Source organism: Rattus norvegicus, chromosome 1 (assembly GCF_021556685.1).
Source record: "Rattus norvegicus strain SHRSP/BbbUtx chromosome 1, alternate assembly SHRSP_T2T, whole genome shotgun sequence".
In the NCBI taxonomy this organism is placed as follows: Eukaryota; Metazoa; Chordata; class Mammalia; order Rodentia; family Muridae; genus Rattus; species Rattus norvegicus.
This window is the reverse complement of record NC_141534.1, coordinates 88,419,655-88,436,723: the sequence shown is the minus strand read 5'-3', so window position 1 is coordinate 88,436,723 and position 17,069 is coordinate 88,419,655.

Below are 17,069 nucleotides of genomic sequence, written 5' to 3'. Positions count from 1 at the left end.
AATCCCAGAGATCAATGCACGGCAAGCTGTTCGACCTGCAAGAGGGTATGGAGCAATGTCTGCTGGGACTTGCAGTTTCAAAAAATTACTGCTCTCCACAGCCGGGAAACAAAATTTGTATTAGTTGCTTAAACTAGTTGCAAAACTCTAGTAAACTCACGGAAACAACTGCCAGTTACCTCACTAAAGAGGACACACAACTATTTTGTCGTATTCCTCTTCCGTTTTTCTTTTATGCAGATGTTAATAAGATGCCATTTCTGAAAATTCATTCCTGCCCTTACACTCTTTCCAAAACATTATTACCGCTCTAACCCCCGGTACTGGGAATCAAACTTAGTAATAGTGGCAGAGAGAGTGTTTAATGGAAAAGAGACGGCAGAGAAGCAGATGAGAGGGCAGAAGCAACAGATTCGAGACCTGGCAAAGACCCTGTTTTCAAATTGGCATCTTTAATTATGATGTAGGACTGGTGGACTGAGTCCTGCGTTCTCTGGGATCCTATGTGTGAAGAATAATGGATCTTTTTCAGTATGCTTTTACCTATTTCCTCAGGCACAATTAGTTTGTAGTCAGCTGTCCTCCATCATCTCTTATGACACCTAGACAAGGACAGGTGTTTGGCCCAGATCACATCTTCTGTCTGGTCAGAGTATGGGATCTCCTGGGCAATCAAGGATGTGAGGCGCCCAATTTTTAGGGCCACCCCATGGGCTGTCTTGTTGCCCTCTGGGATGGACTTTAGTCCTTCTGTTGGACCGGAAGGACCACCACCAAAGATCCGCTCGTCCCCAAAGACCACCGACACCAAATTCGATGCAATCAGCAAGAGGACTTTTATTCCAAGCACGCTGGGGTCCACAGTCCTACGCCACGTAGGGGTAGAGGGCTGCGGACCCCGGGTGCAGAATCCGGACAGCTTTTATACGGTTTACAACAAAGCCCGCACATCGCAAACCAATCATTTCATTGCATCAAGAGCCTGAGGGGCCTATCTTACGCCCTTCCACCTAGTTCCATACAGAGAGCGGGCTCAAGAAATGTGACCTTTTACCTACTTACTGGCAGAGAGCAGGGTCTGGAATTTGAGGTATTTAGGGCTTCTTAGGGGTGAGATAGCATTTTAGCATTTCTAAACTGACTTCTCGGCTGCATTTTTTATTCTTTCACTTTTATTCATTGCCACTTCCTTCTGCTGTCAGAAGGCCTCTCTCTATAAAATAGTCCCACAGACATCAGCAAGGCACACTAGGTATCTGTGTCTCTTGTCTTTTCTCAGCTCAGGAGTGGCTCCTCACATAGGATCTTGGTGTTTGAGACCACACTGCCCCAGCTACCTCTGTCCGTCCTGAATGAGGCTGTGGCCATTGATGAACCATGTTACCTCTGCATCCATCAAGGGAGTATTTTGGTCCCGTGGATGTGGGCCAAAATGTCATGCGGAGGCTCATAGATCCAGGTCAGGGTCAGGCAGCAGGGCCCCTAAACAGTTATCCTGGGGGCAATCAAGAAGAGAGGCTGGTAATGTGTCTTCTGGCATCTTCTTTAACCAGGAGGATGTTGCCTGTTGCTGCACTGATGTGTAAATAAGAGCGGGGGTGGGGGGGGGAGGGGGGAGGCAGAGGGTGGGGGGAGGGGGGAGGCAGGGGGGTGGGGGGAGGGGGGAGGCAGGGGGGTGGGGGTGGGGGCTTCTGACAAAGGGAGGTCACCTGTAGTTGGCAGAGTAAGGCCTTCTTAGAGAAAGGCACAAAGGCACAATAGTGTGAGTTTTTCAGAGCCTCTAAGAAGTCTTGACGATGTTTGTTTGTTTGTTTGTTTGTTTGTTTCTGTTGCCACCGGACAGTCACTTATAAACGGATGAAGAGACTTTATCTTCAGGTTTTAGCAAGACAGAATGTTGAACTTTATAATTATCAACAAAAAAGCTGGTAGGTTTCCCTTTTACTTTTAGGGTTACCCTTGGCTTGGGAAGGGGGCACTTTTGATCTTTAGCACACACACCCCCCCCCTTATCTCCTCCTTCTGTGGCTATCCGGTTAGCAGCCATAGCCAAACCTGAAGACCTGGCCTGGTTAGTAATTCCAGTTCTCAGGGGGTAAAGGCAGGAGGATATCCTTGACTACAGAGGATGATTCAAACCAGCCAGGGCTATACGACCCAGTGTGGAAATAAGAGTGGTAGAAGTGACTGTTGAAGAAGGGTCCTGTGCACTCCCTCCCCATCTAGATATAGTCTGGACATGTGCATTGCCACAAGCATTGAAGAATCTCCCCTGCCAATGTGGTGTGAAAATGCTCCCCAGCCCTCTCTGATTGGTTAATAAAAGGCTGAACAGCCAATGTCAGGGCAGGGGAGATAGAAAGGCTGGACTGACCAGTTCAGTCAGTCAACCAGGTCTCAAGGGAGGGAGTGAGGATTAAAGAAAACAAGAGAGACAGTCAACATTATAGTATGACCTCACCACATGCTGAGGCGGGTTTAACATTTTTTTTTTTTTTGTGGAGTCTGCTTTTATATCATTCTAGGTACATGCGAAGAATATGTCCAGTCCTAAGGCATAAACAAAGTGATCAAGTGAAAAAACAAGGCACCAAAAGCTCTCCACACTAGACTTCCCATTCCAGTCCAGGCCCTGAGGTAGAAGGGGCGGGGGAGTTGGCTATGAGGCAGGTGAGTTTACAGGAGAAGAAGCAACATGAGGCAGGTAGAGGAAGAAGATGGTCACCATGAGAAGTCACCAAGGGAGTACTCCATGAGGCCAGACAGGTACCGCAGAGGGAGCCTGAGAGAGACTAAATTCAAATAACTCGGGGTGGGGGTGGTATTTGACTGGGAAGCAGCTAGATAGCATAGAGGGTCAGGAATATCTGCTCAATTACTGTGCTTAAAGCTTGTTGAGTCAATCAATAGGTCTCATCTCCATTATTTGGGAGCGAGCCAGGTTAGAAAAAAAATGGCACCTTTAAATTTCGTCCTTTAAATGACTCAAGCTGGTAGTGTTATATTCTGGAATTCTGGATATTCTGTAAGGGAGGTTAGCCACAATGCTGTGGGACACATAACCCAGCCTGTGGTGAGGAGAGGAACTGAAGTCCCAGCCCTGAGCCAACTCCCACCTCTCACACACTGGAGAGGACAAGACCACCTCAGTCCTTGCCAAGTGTCTGAATAACTGCGACCCACCCCTGAACTTCAGGAGAGGCACCACAGCCACCAGGCTTGGCCACCCTGGATGCTGACTCAGGAACCGTGTGGAGTAATATGGGCTAAGAGTGATTTCCAGTTGATAAATTTGAGGACAGCTATCTGAGAATTATCCATGGTAGGAGGAGAAAAGAGAGTAAATGAAAAAAAAAGAAAGAAAGAAAGAAAGAAAGGAAGAAATAAAAAGAGGAAAGAACATTGCTGTGGGTTTTCTTCAAGCTATTTGTATTTTGATGATAATTTTGTTTTTCTCAAGAGGAGCAGCCAATCACATGTTCAGGATCTCCTGAGAACCTTCTCACCATTTTAACTGGTCAATAAAGGCTAGAGCGAGTGATTGGCTGTGGAGGGGAAAGTGGAACTGGAAGTTCTGGAGGGTGGGGGCAGGTAGAGAGGCAGAAGAGGACTAGAAGGGAAGGAGAAGAGGGGGAGGATCGGGAGGATGGGGAGAGGGAGGAGAGGAAGGAGGAAGAGGGGGAGGAAGTAACCATGATGGAGCAGAACCATGTGGCCAGGAGAAACCACAAGTAGCAAAGGGTCTTACAGCTGGGGAATACGTTAGTACAGTATTAGATCTGCCCGATCTAGCAAAGGGTCTTACAGCTGGGGAATACGTTAGTACAGTATTAGATCTGCCCGATCTAGGCTTATGTCCTTTAATAACTAGACTATGTGTTTTTATACGGGTTTGTTAGGTATGGCAGAAGAGAGCGTTGATTGCATTACCATAGAGCACATCTAGCAGCAGACACATCCGGGAGGGTCCAGAGCAGACACAACCCTGACTGAGCTGGGGGGGGAAAGGGGATCGAAGGGGTCCAGGTGCAGCATCAAGGTACAGAAGGAACAGGTAACCCAGGTGGTTAGATTATACAGGAACAAGCATCCCAGGCCCCTCAGCTAGAAAGTTCCCGGTAGCTCCGCCGGGCATGGCGGCCAGGAGGGCCCTGTGACCGGTAGGAACGGAGGGATACCCCAGAACCTGCACGCCAGCTGCACCGTGACATGTTAAACAGGCACCTCAGCCCAGGATAAAAGCTTGGTGGGTGGGGGTGAGGGGGGAAGGGCGGAGGCGTAATAGGAAGGACCTGCGGCAAAGCTCCTGTGGCTGGAGTTAGAGGCGGCCAGGAGAACCACAGCAGAGTGACGCGAAGGAGAGGATTAGCCGGGTTCCAGAGGTCTTGCAGAGCATGATGGGAGCACTGTGTATATATCCCCAGTATTCAGGCTGCCACGGAAAGCCTGATGGATGCTATGAAAGTGTGGTACACCCGTGGGTTAATGAGACACTGTGTAGTCCAGGCTGGCCTTGAACTGGATCCTCCTGCCTGAGTCTCAGGAGTGCTGGGATCATAGCCGCGGAGCATCATGTCCAGCTCAGGACACTCACGATATCTTGCTCCTTCATCTGTTACTTGAATTTCTCTTCTTTTTGAGACAGGGCATCACATAGTCCAGCTTTGCCTTGAACTTGCTATGTCAGCTCAGAGAACAACTCTGAATGCCCGATTGTCCTGCTTTTCCCTTCTGAGTGCTGGGATTATAGGCTTGCAGCTCCATGTGGGGATGGAGTCCAGGGCCTGCTAAGCAAGTGTCCTATCAACTGAGCTACAACTCCAGCTTGGCTCAAGGTCCTTAATTCAAGTGAGGAAGGGCTGGGAGCTAGAAAGAGGCCAGCCTTGAGGGGAGGACAAATGGACACCAGATACTCTGAGAGCCGAAAATACCAGAGAACATTTTTCCCATTCCTTGGCTATGGAAATGCTCTGGTTCGTGCCTATAAGGAGGGAAGAAGAATCATCATCTGAATGCTGGCAAGGGTAAGGCAGAGAAAACAAAACTCCCTTAAAGAGATATACCTGGGGGGTTGGGGATTTAGCTCAGTGGTAGAGCGCTTACCTAGGAAGTGCAAGGCCCTGAGTTCGGTCCCCAGCCCCGGGGGAGGGGGGGATGTGTAAAAAAACAAAACAACAAAAAAAAAAACTTTGTCAATGCTCTAGTTGAAAGAGCGTACCCCTAAACGGGGAGCCGAGTCTCTCGCTCCGATCTCGGGGTGGGGTGCCCCCAGGAATCACCAGTAGCCATTCTTTTTTTTTTTTTTTTTAAGATTTATTCATTTATTTTATATAAGTACACTGTAGCTGTCTTCAGACACACCAGAAGAGGGCATCAGATCTCTTTACAGATGGTTGTGAGCCACCATGTGGTTGCTGGGAATTGAACTCAGGACCTCTGGAAGAGCAGTCGGGTGCTCTTAACCGCTGAGCCATCTCTCCAGCCCCCTGTTTGCCTTTCAAGTAACAATATATGTGTATGTGCATCTGTGTGTGCACGTGTGTGTATGTGCATGTGTGTATTATGTGCGTGTGCGTGTGCATATGTACGTGCATGTGTGTATTGTGTATGTGCATGTGTGTGTATGCATGTGCATGTGTGTGCATGTACATGTGTGTGCGTGTGTGTATGTATGCAGGCTGGGCTACATAATAAAACCTGTTCACAATAGGGTAGCAGTGGTTGGAGATGGATGGCTAAACAATTATGACTGTGTATTGCTTTTACTTAGGACCTGTTCCCAGTACCCACATGGCAGCTTGCAACCAATGATCATTCCAGACCCACAGGCTAAGAAGCCCTTTTCTGGCCTGTGAGGGCATGAAGCATGTACATGGCAACATGGCATGGGTTGTACAAACCCTGTGTTTAAACTGAGCATTGCATAAACCTAGCATTGGTGGCAGACTTGGCAGGAATTCAAGAATTCAGAGCGATCCTGCGCTACATAAAATAAGCAAGTCCGGGGGATTCGGGGGTTGGGGACATTACAAAACAAATAAGCCAGGCCAGCCTGGGTTAAATGAGATTAAAAAAGAAGAAAAAGAAAACAGATGTGTGTGTGTGTGTGTGTGTGTGTGTGTGTGTGTGTGTGTGTGTGTGTTTCCCTCTGTGTGTGTAGAACTAGAGTTTCATAAAGGTTGCTCATTGTCAGAGTCTGGATGTGCAGGGCCGGACGTGCCTGAAGGAGAGCCAGAGATAGGACTTGCCAAACCAGCTATCAGCCCCAAGGACACTGACCATCCTTCCTTCCCCAAGGACACCCTCCCCTTCCTTCACCGCCCCTGAGTGAGATGAGCTACCCTACCTGCCTGCCGAGCTGCTAGATAACACGTACTCCTTGCTGATGTAATTTTGCGCCGAAAGTAACTGTGCACCATTTGAATTGACCAATCATGTGCACCCGCGCGAATGCCCCTAACCTCCCCTATATAAACCCCCGAGTTTGGAAGCTCAGGGTCGATTCCTCTGTCTCCTGTGTGAGATACGTGTCGACCCGGGATCCCGCTAAGACCTGGGATCTCGTTAATAAAGCTACCTCTTGCTGTTACATCAAGAATGGCTCCTCGTGATTCCTGGGGGCACCCCACCCTGCGATCGGAGCGAGAGACGCGGCTCCCCGTTTTGGGGTACGCTCTTTCATGTGTTTCCCTCTGTGTGTAACCCTGGCTCTCATAGAACTCAGAGTTCTGCCTGCCTGTGCCTCTGAAAGGAAAATTATACAGATTTAAGGTTTAAAAATATGAAATTAAAAGAGTAAGTTTCAAAATTCACAGACTCCGGACTAAACACTGTGAAAAGCAAGTCCAGGCAGCCCCGCCCTGCTGCTAGGACTAACAGACCATAAAGATAAAGAAAAGGAATGCAGGAACCAGCCGGAGTTATCAGGACTGGCCCAAACCATCTGGCAAAAGGGCACCTCCCCCAGCTTACTCATAGTCACACCTTAACCAGATGTCCATCAAACCCTGATACGCCCCTAGCTCCTAAGATCCTGTACGCTCCAGTCCATAGTACTCTCCTGCAGTGCTGTAATCTCACTGCCATGTTTAAATGAGCCAATCACTTATAGCCGCACCAGAAATTAGCCAATTGTGTGTAACCGCGCCAAACCCCCTAGCCTTCCCTATATAAACCCCTGACTTTTGAGCTTCGGGGTCGACACCTCTGTCTCCTGTGCAGGATACGTGTCGACCCGGAGATCCCCGTAATAGATCTCCGTAATAAACCTCGCCTTTGCTTATTACATCCAAAATGGTCTCTCTGTGTCTGGGGTCCGAGATTTCCCGCGACTTTAGAGAGGTCTCTCTTCGGGGATCTTTCACCTCCTGAGTGCTGGGATTAAAGGCGTCACCAGCACTGCTTGGCTCTCTTTGGACATTTTAATGTGGCCCTGGACTGGTTCTCCTGTGAGAAGCAGCTCAGAGAGCATAGGAGAACAAAGAGGAGCAAGTCACACATACAAGACCATTGTCACTCCACTGCCACTGCAAGGCTAGATTCTGCAGGAGCCCCGTGACTGCACCACAGAGCACACAGGACCTTACCAACCCTTCTGTTGCTATGATAAAGTGTCATAACCAAAGCAATTTATAGAGGAAAACGTTTATTTTGGCTCACAGTTGTAGAGGAATAAGATTCCATCATAGCAGGAAGGCACAGCTGCAGGTACAGGAAGCTAAGAGATCCCATCTCAGCCTTAAGCAGGAAGCAGAGGGAACACGAACTGGAAACAGGGTGAGACCGTACACTCTGGAAGCCCTGCTCCCAGTGATGTTCTTCCTTCAGCAAGGAAACTTTCCCAAACACAACCACCAGTGGTAATTCTGTGGGGGCCAAGCATTCAAATACCCAGGCCTACTCTGTGTGTATATTGTTATATATGTGTGTATCTCATTCAAACCACTAAACACAAGACTTAGCAAACATCGCAGCTGCCTCTTGGTATCCCAGGGAGGTTGTGCCAAAAAGGAATGTTTACAGATGTGTGAATTTTGTGGCCTTCAGAGAAGACTCAAGTTTTTCCTTCCTTCCTTCCTTCCTTCCTTCCTTCCTTCCTTCCTTCCTTCCTTCCTTCCTTTCTTCCTTCCTTCTTTCCTGCCTGCCTGCCTGCCTTCCTTTCTCTCTTTCTCTTTCTCTCCTTCCCTCCCCTCCCCTCCCCTCCCCTCCCCTTCTTTCCCCTTCCTTTTTTTCTTTGTATACAATGAGCATAAAAACTTAAGGCCCTGGGGCTGAAGAGAGGGTTAGGTAGTTAAGAACTACCTGGGGGGTTAAGAACACTGACTGGGGGGGGGGGGCTGGGGATTTAGCTCAGTGGTAGAGCGCTTACCTAGGAAGCGCAAGGCCCTGGGTTCGGTCCCCAGCTCCAAAAAATAGAAAAAAGAAAAAAAAAAAAAAAAAAAGAAGGCTACCTGGGACCCCCGGTGGCGGGCACGTGCTACCAGGCAGAGTAGGATGATTAAGTGCCAAAGCTCAGCTGACTGGGAAATAGTAGTGCTGCAGAAGCCAACAATCCTAGGGACCCCCCCCACACACCCAGTATGAGCAAGGTGTGTAAAGCATGTCCCCACACACACACCTCCTCTCATAGGGAGTTCTCAGCTTGAAAGACCCGAGGAGCGGGGAGACCCTCACCCACCCCCCAAGAAATCACGAGAGACCGTCCTTGCTGTAAGCACACAAGGTTTATTGATAGGAACCAGTCCACTGGGGTTGAGACTCGTATCCCATGCAGGGGCAGAGGAGTTTGACCCCAAGTAGCTGGGAGAAGGGGTATTTTTTTTTTGTTGTTGTTCTTTTTTTTCGGAGCTGGGGACTGAACCCAGGGCTTTGCGCTTCCTAGGCAAGTGCTCTACCACTGAGCTAAATCCCCAACCCCGAGAAGGGGTATTTAAAGGAAGAAACCACAACCCAAGGGGTAGGGATGGCGTCATTGGAAAATGTCGAGAATACCAGTGAAAAATCACAAGGAGAAGCTTCCTGTTTCTCAAGATTGTTTAACTTTATGGTCAGCCAGTTCCTGGGAGAAGTTTGCTGCTTCTCAAGATTGTTCTTTAAGATTTTAATCTAACTTTATGGTCAGCTAGTTCTTGGGAGAGAGTTGCTGAACCGACTGGTGTAATTCTTCTGCTCTAAACTTTTGTCCAGAGGGGGGTCAACCGTAAAATTTCTACCTTTCAAGTCAGAAACAAAAACAAAGTGGCTACACACATCTTATATATTTAGACCAAACACAATTTTCTTACTTTTTCTAGTTGTAATTTCAAGAGAAGAGCACCTTGTCACCTGTTGAAGCCAATAAACACAACCACAGAGACTTTTCTAGGAGAAACAACCATCAGCTCCCTACCATAGAAGCTGAGAAGCTGCTGGCCCCTGTAAGAGCAGCTGTGCAGACAACTAGCTCCTGACAGGGCTTCGCCAGCTGTGCTAGACTCCCGGCTACAGGGGCAGGGCCTCAAAGGCCAATAGAGACTGCTTTTTTTTTTTTTTTTCTTTTTTGAAATGAGTTAAAACTAAATCAAGGGGTGAACCTAGATAAAATTTTAATCTTTTTTTTTTTTTTTTGAACATGAAACACAGAACATTAAAGCAATGAGAAACAAAAGACACAGACATAAACTGACAGACATGGACAGATTGGTGCACCAAGGACAGACAATAGACAGAGAGGGGAGAGAACTAGATGATGTCTCACCAAAGGGACCCAGATATCCTACCTAAGGGACCCAGAACCAGAAATAAACATTTCTCCAATAGGAGACAGGAGGAGGCAGGACGTCTCCTGACCTCCTTCTTTCCCTAGGAGAGCTCCAAAAAAGCTTAAGCTCATTTTCCTTCTCTTTGACTAAAGCATCCTTGGAGAGCTGGGGAGGACTGTTTTTCTCAAACCCATGCTCTCTCAAGTCTAGGGTGTAAACTGTCTCTAGTCAGGGTCCAAAGACTAAAAGCATCTATAAGAATTATCTTTGCGGGGTTGGGGATTTAAGCTCAGTGGTAGAGCGCTTACCTAGCAAGCGCAAGGCCCTGGGTTCGGTCCCCAGCTCCGAAAAAAAAAGAAAAAAAAAAAAAAAAAAAGAGTTATCTTTGCGACTATACATGGACTGACCCTGGGCTCCAACCTCATAGGTAGCAATGAATAGCCTAGTAAGAGCACCAGTGGAAGGGGAAGCCCTTGGTCCTGCTGAGACTGAACCCCCAGTGAACAGGATTGTTGGGGGGAGGGCGGCAATGGGGGGAGGATGGGGAGGGGAACACTCATATAGAAGGGGAGGGGGAGGGGTTAGAGGGATGTTGGCCTGGAAACCGGGAAAGGGAATAAAAATCAAAATGTAAATAAGAAATACTCAAGTTAATAAAGAAAAAAAAAGAATAAATATTAAAATATTTAAAATAAATTAAAATAAATAAATAAATATTAAAATAATTTAAAAAAGAATTATCTTTGCTTCTCTAGATTTTAACATAACTCTAAAGAACAGATACACAAAAACATTTTACCATTACCTTGTCCCTTTTTACAAGGCTTATTCACCACTGGCCCATTTTCATTCACGTGTGCTTTCAATTCCACTGGTGTCCTTCACTGTATCCCGCTTACTGGAGCCCCACTTTGGGCACCCTTTGAGCAAGGCAGCTCAGTCAGTCATCAGGTTCTCTAGGGCAGGGGTGAGGGTTAAAAAGAAAAAAGACAGACAACATTTACTTTTTTTTTCTTTCTTTCTTTCTTTTTTTTTTTTTTTTTTTTTTTTTTCTTTTTTCTGGAGCTGAGGACCGAACCCAGGGCCTTGCGCTTGCTAGGCAAGTGCTCTACCACTGAGCTAAATCCTCAACCAATAGACAATATTTAACATGATTCCAGCCAGTTCTAAGGCTGAAGAGGGTTTATTTTTTTCCAGTCTGCTTTTATACCACTTTAATTACATGCAGAATAATAAGATCAGTTCTGGGTCAAGGAACAAGGAAAACAATAAACAAAACCTTTCTTTTTTTTTTTTTTTTGGTTCTTTTTTTCGGAGCTGGGGACCGACCGAACCCAGGGCCTTGCGCTTCCTAGGCAAGCGCTCTACCACTGAGCTAAATTCCCAGCCCCAACAAAACCTTTCTAGGGGCTGGTCAAGGTGACCAAGACAAAAGGAATGCCACACACCTCAGTCTCTGATGAGCCTGCTTTGAGTTTACATTAACTCAAATGTAAATGTTCTTTTTTTTTTTTTTTTTTTTGGTTCTTTTTTTCAGAACTGGGGACCGAACCCAGGGCCTTACTACGCTTCCTAGGCAAGGGCTCTGCCACTGAGCCAAATCCCCAACCCCAAATGTAAATGTTCTTAATCTGGGCCCATTTCCTGAGTCTTGGCCCAAAGTCAGAATCCTACTTAAGCTTACTTTTTTTGTCCTGGCCTATTGTCAAATTCCTGCAGAGGGGCTTGAAGCAAGTGGGCCCTAAAAGGCTCTCCACAAGAGGGGCCTGGGTTTTTTTTTAGCACCAACATGAGACACAGAACCACCTGTAATTCTAGTTCCAGGGGATTCAATGCTCTCTTCTGGCCTCCACAGACATTGTATGCGCCTAGTGCACAGACATACATGAAGTGAAAACACTTATAACACGCAAAATAAATAATCTTTTAAAATGTATGTAGGTATAGTTTTTGTGCATGATAGTGCAGTCCCCACAGAGGCTAGATGAGAGAGTCAGATTCCTGCAACCTGGAAATAGAGGTGGTGTTGCTAGGAATTCATCTGGGGTGTTGCAAGAGCAGTGGATGGTTTTTTTTGTTTGTTTGTTTGTTTTGTTTTGTTTTGTTTGTTTGTTTTTTGTCTGTCTGCTTTCTGCATGTTCAAAACAGGGTTTCTCTGTGTAGCCCTGGCTATTCTGGAACTTACTGTGTAGACCAGGTTGGCCTTCAACTCAGAGATCATCTGGCCTCTGCTCCAGAGTGCTGGGCCCTGGACACACCCACTCTCCTCAGGTAATATTTTAATTAGTGGGAGGAGTCTTCCTAAAGGATCACTCAGGGGACACATTGGCAATGGATCAAAGTAGTTCAGCACAGATCAGTTCGTCCATTTTCCATACTTCTTAGATTGTTTTTGAATAGAAACATGGTGCTTCCAAGGGTTTGCTAAAGGGAATAGCTTACTTCTATTGTTTACATGCAAATGTACCATGCTGGTGGTGATCCCAGGTTGCCAACTGTTGGGAGGTGCATAGCTAGAAGAGACTTCATGGAGAATACAGGTGACATTCTTAGATGCCCAGTGCATTGTTTGAAGAGGGGTGTGTGCATAGTCCAAGCCAAGTGGAGTTCCAGGTTGCTAAACTATTCCCTATGCTCGACTGCCTCCCTAGCCAGTAGAACCACATAGTTGTTTTATCCCTTCATTCATTCATTATGTATGTCAGGCTGGCCTTGAACTTGCATGTTGGGGATTGGTTTCAATGCTTTGAATAAGTTGGGAATCTGTGTGTCCAAATGCTGAGGGTCTGAGTCCCCAGCTAGTTTTTCATTGATCAATAAAGAGCCAATGGACAATGGCTGGGCAGCTAGACTGAGGTGGGACTTTTAGATTTGCATGGGTCAGGAACTTGGAGAAAGGAAGAAAGAATCACCATGACTTGGGAGAGAAGGATGGAACATAAGAGCTGCAGAAGAGGTTGGGGATTTGGCTCAGTGGTAGAGCACTTGCCTAGGAAGTGCAAGGTCCTGGGTTCGGTCCCCAGCCCCGAAAAAAAAAAAAAAAAGAATCCACGTAAGCGGCCACTGGCCACTTCCCTGATTGGGCCTGGGGTTGTAGGGAAAGGTTTGGGAGTCTCAGGAGTACTAGAGGGGAGCATTTGCTAACAGGAGAGGTTTAGGAGTATAGTGCATAGTCCAAGAAAATGTACCATGCTGGCAAACCCTTGGAAGCACCAAGTTTGAGCTAGAAACAGCATGTCAAAAATTAACTGGAGTAGGGGTTGGGGATTTAGCTCAGTGGTAGAGCGCTTGCTAGCAAGCGCAAGGCCCTGGGTTCGGTCCCCAGCTCTGGAAAAAAAAAATCACCTAAATAAATAAATAAATAAAGAGCAGCAAAAAGTAGGGGAGAGATGGAATGGACCCGGAAGTTTACAGACAGCATCTACAATCTACTTACTCAGAGAAGAACAACAGTGACAGAGACAGAGTAGGAATGAAGTTACATGCCTGTGAGCCTAGTACTTGAGAGGCTGAGGCTAGCCTGAGCTACAAGATCCTGTCTGACAAAAACGAAAACAAGAGGCATTCTTTTGCTTTTGAGTACTGCAGGATGTCATAAGCTCCCTTACTTTCTTGCTGTCCCTGAGCTAAATCTTTTTGCCTTTTAGACAGTTGGCTGAAAACATGGAGGCTGAGGATGTTACAATGTGTCAACAGGGCATAGGTTGAGTTCCCCACAGCCATGACTGCACAGAAACCCTGTCTCGTCTCGGAAAGCAAACAAGCAAACAAATAAGGGTGGGGAGCTAGAGAGACGACTCAGTAATGAAGAGCACTGCTATTCCAAAGACCCAGGTTCAATTTCTAGTACCCATATGGCAGCTCAAAACTGTCAATAACTCCAGTTCTAAGGAATCTAACACCATTACACCAATGCATATAAAGTAAAATAAAATGAAATAAAAACTATTTTTAAAAAGCTGTGTGGGGCTGGGGATTTAGCTCAGTGGTAGAGCGCTTGCCTAGGAAGTGCAAGGCCCTGGGTTCGGTCCCCAGCTCCGAAAAAAAGAACCAAAAAAAAAAAGCTGTGTGATAGCTGGGCTTTGTGAGTCACATCTAGGGTAAAAGTATATACAAACGGGGCTGGAGAGATGGCTCAGCAGTTAAGAGCACCCGACTGCTCTTCCAGAGGTCATGAGTTCAATCCCCAGCAACCACATGGTGGCTCACAACCATCTGTAAAGAGATCCGATGCCCTCTTCTGGTGTGTCTGGAGACAGCTACAGTGTACTTACATATAATAAATAAATAAATAAGTCTTAAAAAAAAAAGTATATACAAACAAAAAGGAACAAGAAAAAGAGGCCAAACAAAAACCCAAACCGTCACTACAGCCTGAACAGTTAGCGTATCTTACCTTATTTACCATGTTGGGGAATAAGCATTGGACACATAGACACACCTCTCCTAATCCGTGTTGAGACTGAAGGTCTGTGACTGTCTTCCAGCTCCAACTCTCTTCCCTGATCCCAGCAGTGCAAATTCGAGTGGGTAGTGCTGGGCTGGGGATGTAATCAGTTGGTATATTTGCCCTCTGTGCACAGAGCCCTAGACACGCCTGGCAGGGTGCCACATGCCTGTGATCTTAGCACTTGGAAGATAGGAGACAGGAAATTCATGAGTTCAAGATCATCCATGGCTATATGAAGGTCAGTGAAACTCTGCCTCAAAAAACAAACAAATATCCTAGGCTTGCTAGGCTGAACAAAGATCCAAATTCAAAGTTCACTGCAGCAGCACACTCCAGCATCACAAGTCGTTACACCATCTTCAGTAGGGGAATGTCTGTAAGGGTATGTGTGTGCTTATCTACGCGTTTCTGCGCGCACACACACATGTGCACAGAGAGGTAAAGTGGGGCTTGTTAGTGTGTACCTAGAATCCTAGCCCACAGAACCTGGAGGCAGAAGTCTCAGGAGTTCAAGACCTGCCTGGACACTATCTCAGAGGGATGAGAGCACAGTGGATGGGGAAATATGGCCACCAGCAGCCCACAAACATTTCATACATCATGGTTCTACTTATCTCAAGTGTGTTATGACTGAAAAAAGGTTTTCTTCCTTTTTTTTTTTTTTTCCAGAGCTGAGGACCGAACCCAGGGCCTTGTGCTTGCTAGGCAATCGCTCTACCACTGAGCTAAATCCCCAACCCCAGGTTTTCCTCCTTTCACCTCAGGTCTAGCCCAAGCCTCAAACCGAGCATCCTCCTGCCTCAGCCTCCTAAGTGCTAGGATAATGCTTGTGTATCTGCTCTATTACTGTTTTTCGAGGATCTGAGGGCTCAGGTGTCCCAGGCCTAGTGCTTCCCAGAGTGCTTGAAGCCCTGGGCTTCATCTCACTGTAATGAAACAAACCAGGACCCAGCCAACTTCCCACCCTCCTTGTCTGTTCCCTGGCAGGGCAGTGCACGGAGCCATATTGGATTTGGGCCTAGCCGCTTTTTGACTGCATGGTTCAAAGTGACTCTGGGCTGTTTGGCCACAGAGACTCACCCCGAAGATGACTGCCATAAATCTTAAGATTGTTGGATAAAGCCTCTCCCATGAATTTACGGCACAGGAGTATAACATTCAAGGGATGCCTCAGCTCGAGCAGATACCAGTTATCTCCTCAGTCAACACCCAGTGTCTCCACCACCTGACCTCATCGCCTGACTTCTTTGCCTCCAGCTATCACTGCCTATACCCTCATCTCCCCCTCCTTCATATTTCACAAAGGTCACTCCCCCTACCTGAAAGCCTTAAAAGCTGCAATGTTCATCCCAATAAACGAGACCTTGACAACAGAACTTTTGCTTGGTCTCCTTCTTCTCTTCACCCCCATTTTGGCCCACAGGTAGAAAGCCTCTTCGGGACCCTGAATAACTGGGTCCCCGCTGGCGGGGACAAGTGGCGCCCGAACACAGGGACCCCGAAGCAAGGCCGACTACAGGACGATGGAGATAAGAGAGCTGCAGCGGGAATCAAGGACTCTTCAGGCCGCATCGCTCGTGCGTCGCTGGAGAGGGAGGTAAGGACCGGTCGAATAATTGTCGTCTAATTGCCATGGGGAAGGTATGGATTTAGGAGGCTTGTTTCATAGGAGAGATCAAGCGCTCACTCAGGGAGAGAGGATTAAGAGTTAAGAAAAAGGATTTAATCAAGTTTTTTTGTTTTATTGATGAAAGGTGTCCCTGGTTAATTTTAAGCAGTGTGGGGCTAGCTTAAGTAAAACTTGTAATAAAAAAGGGACAAGGTAATGGTAAAGTGTTTTTGCATATGCGTTCTTTTAGAGTTATATTTTAGTCTTTGGATCCTGACTAGAGATAGTTTACACCCTAGACATGAGAGAGAATGGGTTTGGGAAAAAACAGTCCTCCCGGACTCTCCACGGATGCTTTGGAGAAAGAGAAAAACTTTTCAGGGCTCTCCTGGGAACAGAAGAAAGGCAGGAGACGTCCTGCCTCTCTGCTGGCTCCTATTGGAGAAATGCTTATTTCTAGTTCTGGGTTCCATAGGTAGGATATGTGGGTCCCTATCGTGGGACACCATCTAGTTTTTTCCCTCTATGTCTATTGTGTGTCCTTGGTGCACCAAGCTATCCATGTCTGTCAGTTTATGTCTGTGGTCTTTGTTTCTCGTTGTTTAAATGTTTTATGTTTCGTGTTTAAAAGAAAAAATGATAAAAACTTTATCTGCCAGTCGTTCACACCTTGACTTGGTTTTAACTCGTTTCAAGAAGGGAACAATGCATAAAAAACAGTTTCAATTGGCTTTTGGAGCCTACATCTGTAGCTAGAAGCCTAAGTCTGCTGGACAAGCTCCCCAGGGGCTGGCTAAATGTTTATACTAGCTGATCCTAAAGACACCAGGAGCTTCACAGCTTAAAAGGTGTAACATTGGTAACAGAAAGTTGGCTTAAAACTGTAATTTGGATATGAGCCAACCTAGGGAAACAGGTCCAAATTGAGGTAATATTTTTATGGAATTCTTATTCTAAAAACCAGGCTTCTAAAAGATTTCAGGGCAATGTCTCTTTGTTGAGGTATTGGAGACCGCACCATCGTGCGTTCACATGTAGGAATTGGCAGTCATAGCCAAAGGTGTGGTTTGCCCTAAAGTTACTGTATTTTGATGCTAATTCCACTGCCCCAAGAACAGCTGCCTAGTCACATACTCAGAATTCAGGTGACTTTCCAAAGTTGTGGCTGTGCTCTGGTGTTACAAAGAGATCTTAAAGATTGTGATTAAAGATTGTCAGTGTTGGGGGCTGGAGAGATGGCTCAGCGGTTAAGAGCACCGACTGCTCTTCC